The sequence below is a fragment of the Oncorhynchus gorbuscha genome, linkage group LG10 (genome assembly GCF_021184085.1).
Source record: "Oncorhynchus gorbuscha isolate QuinsamMale2020 ecotype Even-year linkage group LG10, OgorEven_v1.0, whole genome shotgun sequence".
Lineage (NCBI taxonomy): Eukaryota > Metazoa > Chordata > Actinopteri > Salmoniformes > Salmonidae > Oncorhynchus > Oncorhynchus gorbuscha.
In genome coordinates, this window is record NC_060182.1 from 19807614 (window position 1) to 19812323 (window position 4710).

General features: G+C 42.5%; 1 pseudogene; it reads left to right on the plus strand.

Moving 5' to 3' along the window:
* Window positions 1-1130: 1130 nt before the first annotated feature.
* On the plus strand, window positions 1131-2429 carry LOC124045422 (annotated as a pseudogene).
* The last annotated feature ends 2281 nt before the right edge of the window (window positions 2430-4710 follow it).

Below are 4710 nucleotides of genomic sequence, written 5' to 3' on the forward strand. Positions count from 1 at the left end.
GCATTGTGTTTGTGATAACAGACAATGGTAATTACATGTGAAGTGTTAACAACACCACTTTGGTTTTTGACTTTCTCTTTCAACAGCTGAAGAGGATGCAGATAAATTGAACTTGAGATCATTTGCATAATTCAGGTAATTTTCTCCTGTTTTCCAGGTAATAGAGGAAAGGGACACTCTTTAGGGAATAGTGGTCATCTGTCTGAATGGGTGCCAGTCAAGGCGTTTGCTAACTTTCTCCAAAGTTTAAAGACTATAACTTGCATTTAAGCTTCTAAGCTGTAAATCTGTTCCCTGAGGCGCTCTGACAGAGTGGAGTATGTTTTGGTGTGAAGGTCTAATTTGATGGATTGCAGTCATACCTTGGCATGTTTTGTATGATTGTATGTGGTCTCATACCTTAACCTCTTTACCAGCATCTCTTTCCCGAAAGAGATGCTGGTAGAAACATCAAGACATAACCCTCAAGGCATAACCCTTGTTGCTAAGCTAAAGATGAGTTAATGACAAGGCACAACAGAGAGAGGGGTGGAAAACAAGGTTGTTGAAGACCAGATGGTCTAACATCATAGATTTAGCCGATGGTAACTTGTGGAATAGACACCGACTGTAATGCAGTTTTAACCAATCAGCATTCAGGATTAGACCCACCCATTGTATAATGTCTTACTTGCTAGTGGAAAATGTGTGTGTTGTAAAGTGACAGAGTGGCTGGGCTGCAGCTGGGGATGACGAGAAGGGGGAGACGGCTATTTACACAACGGTAAATCCCCTCTCCAGCACAGATTGAAGGAGACACTGCAACAGAGACTGGGAAGGAGGGAACTGCCTCTAAACAACAGTCTGGTTACTTTACTTTAATGTATGTTTATTTACATTAATTTGAGAAATTATGTATTTAAATGAAAGCAATTGTTTATGGATAATAACACTTGAAAAAATCTCAGAGTTTTCAATGAACAACAAGGTTTTGAGAAAGAGTAATGGGCAAACTTCAAGCATTATCAAGCCTTGATTTTACAGTTTTGTCTTAGTGGTATTCACTTGTAAATGACTAATGACCTAGCTTTGTATTTTAACCCTTTATTTAACTAGGCAAGTCAGTTAAGAACAAATTCTTATTTACAATGATGGCCTACCCCGGCAAAACCCGGACGACCATGGGCCAATTGTGCACCACCCTATGGGACTCCCAATGACAGCCTTTTGTGATACAGCCTTGGAATCGAACCAGGGTGTCTGTAGTGACGCCTCTAGCACTGAGATGCAGTGCCTTAGACCGCTGCACCACTCGGAAGCCCTGAAGGGCAAGTACAATAAATCATTCCTAGACTCAATTTCAACACAATTGGTAAGTAATAGGTAGAAAATAGTGTTTTTATTTAAATCAATCAAAAAGAAAAGTAAAATGTAACCCAATAATTATAATTTAAATCACCACAGTGTACACCTGTGTTCTGATCTCTGTTCCCCTTCCTGTCCCTGCAGTGACCATGCAGACGGACGGTGGTGTTCCTGATCGTGGCTGGACTGGTGGACCTGAGCTTCACCCAGCACTCCAGTGCCCTCCAATGGCTCAACTACCTGAGAAACCGCTACCACCCCTCATCCATGTGGGCCGAGTGGCTGGACGATGACTGCCCCCTAGAGTGTGACTGCCTGGCCAGCTTCCCCATAGCCATGTACTGCCACAGCCGCAATATACAGCACGTCCCGTATGTCCCCTCCCACATGAAGTACGTCTACCTGCAGTGCAACTAGATCACAGGCATCCAGGATGGGTTCTTTGACAAGCCACTAGCCTTGTCTGGGTCATCTTGCACCAGAACCAGCTCAGCTCTGACAAGGTGGGCAAGAACGTCTTCAGCAAGCTCTCTTGTACTTGGATAATAACGAGATGGCCCGCGTGCCCATTAACCTACACAAGTCCATCAAGGATCTACGCATGGATCACAACAAGAATTCCAAGATCCATGTTTGAGGGGGATGACCTACCTCACTTACTTCCATCTCCATGCCAACACCGTTGAAGAGGTCAGAGGGGCTTTCAAGGAACTCAAGTCTCTGACTACTGGATATGAGGAAAAACAAACTGAAGAAGATTCCAGATAACCTCCCTCAGGTGTTGCAGTTTAACGACATAGCAAGATCCCTGTGAACTTCCTCACTATGTATCCCAAGCTGCAGTTTGTCAGGCTGGCCCATAACAAGTTGACTGACAGAGGGATCCCTCCCAACACGTTCAATGTCAGCAGTCTGGTGGAGCTGGACCTTTCCCACAACAAACTGGAGAAGATTCCCACCATCAGCAAGAGAACCTCTACCTTCAGATTAACGGTAAGGAAGTGTCTGTTATTCCCATTTGTGATATTCTGTGTGTAGCATTCACTTTCTGTATAATGCCATATAAAGTGGACATGTCGATCTGATCCTGGTTTGTGTTGTACTGTAACAGTCTGATTATGTTAATGTATTTGAATAAATATGATGTAGTCGTGGTTTAATGGGTTAAAAGATTATACCTTTGAAAAAGTACTAAATCGAATTTCACTATATAGTTGGCCAAAGAGATGGCTATTGTTTATTGTTTTCAACTTTTACATTTTCGTTTGTATGTCAAGTGAGAGAGAGAAACAAAAAAACAATCCCAAACATTGCTGTTAGGGAATTATTCACGAGGAAATTGTCAATAAACTGTGCCTTTTCCCTCTCCTCCTGTCAGAGTTCTCCATGGGCATTTTCTGTAACCCTACCTACCCTCTACCATTATTGGTTGCATTACAATTCCAGAAGTATGTAGCCTACTTGGTTGCTCCTTTTATTTATTTTTTATTTTTTTCCCCCACCTTTTTTAAAAATGTATTTTTACATTTTTGTTTGTTTTTAATTTTACCCCTTTTTCTACCCAATTTCGTAGTATCCAATTGTTTAGAAGCTACTATCTTGTCTCATCGCTATAACTCCCGTACGGGCTCGGGAGAGACGAAGGTTGAAAGTCATGCGTCCTCCGATACACAACCCAACCAAGTCGCACTGCTTCTTAACACAGCGCGCATCCAACCAGGAAGCCAGCCGCACCAATGTGTCGGAGGAAACACCGTGCACCTGGCAACCTTGGTTAGCGTTCACTGCGCCCGGCCTGCCACAGGAGTCGCTGATGAGCGATGAGTCAAGGATATCCCTACCGGCCAAGCTCTCCCTAACCCGGACGACGCTGGGCCAATTGTGCGTCGCCCCACGGACCTCCCAGTCGCGGCCTCACCTTTCTTTAACCAGGTAGGCCAGTTGAGAACAAGTTTTCATTTATAACTGCAACCTGGAGTGATAGATGTGCATATTATGATGTGCAAATAGAGATACTGGGGTGCAAACGAGAAAGAGGGTAAGTAATAATATGGGGATGAGGTGTTCTATTTACAGATTGGCTGTGTAAAGCTACAGTGATCTGTAAATTGCTCTGACAGCTGATGCTTAAAGTTAGAGAGGGAGATGTAAGACTCCAGTTTCAGAGATTTTTGCAATTCGTTCCAGCCAAAGGAAGTGTTGGCTTTGGGGATGACCAGTGCAATATACCTCCTGGAGCGCATGCTACGGGTGGGTGTTTCTATTGTGACCAGTGTCGTGTCTTTGGCTATGCCAGATTATTAAGTGATATGACATGCTATTCTATAAAATAATTTCTCCGTAATTAATATCACCTGATTGAGCTAATCATGTAAATGTAATTAACTAGAGAGTCGGGCACCACAAAATAATATTTATAGAGCTGTTATCTTCTGAATAAACTCTTAAAGACCTAGTAATATTTTACATCAATAGCAGTCAATATCAATTGTCATCTTAATTCAGTCTCATCTGAAAGTTGTAAATTCTTGGTTATCTGCACGAACCCTGGCTAACAATTTGAATCATCAATACAAAATTGGGTTTAATTATTTATTTGCTAAATACCTAACTAATCACTCAGAATTACACATACACATAATTAAATCATAACTTGATTACAAATTACGTCATGAAGGAAAACGTCCCTAGCGGGCGGAACAGATATGACAGCTTGTTACACAAAGGAAAAGGGCTGGGTTTGAGTGAAAGAGTGGGAAGACTGAGGGACACAGGGAGAAGCTGTGCTATCGTAAATACAGTACCTGATGCATTCTAAATTACCGCCCATTTGGAAAAGGAAAATGAAATAAATATTTACTCTGAGCTGCGCTTCGGTACGTTGGTGGTAGATGGAAGGCCGTGTGGCCCAACCGAGTCCTTTGAAGAATGTCTCTGGTTGTCAATTGGATACGTTGTAGTAACGTTGTTGGTTGGTAGACGGGATACTCTGTCTGTTCCTTCCTAACCTGCGTTTGCATCTGCTGTTGCTATCTCAACGGATAGGATATCACTTCTGTAGTGAATAAGAGTTCAAAGTTCATACCATTCATAACCAAAGCTCACGCTGATTTTGGCTTCGTTCTGTAGTTATTATCTGAACCATTTTGACATAGGACCGTCGTCCACACATCTTTGGAACAGGAGGTTATATTGTCGTCAAGGGCTTATATAGGAAGGGAGAGGAGGGCGTGTTTGAAAAGTTTTATAGCCCATGTCCCTTCACAGGGGCGGGCCACTGATTGAGTAGAGCCCTATTTTATGAAAACCCAAATGACGTGTAGACTTTCCACTGTAGAGTTTGTCATCTTATCATTGATGAGAATG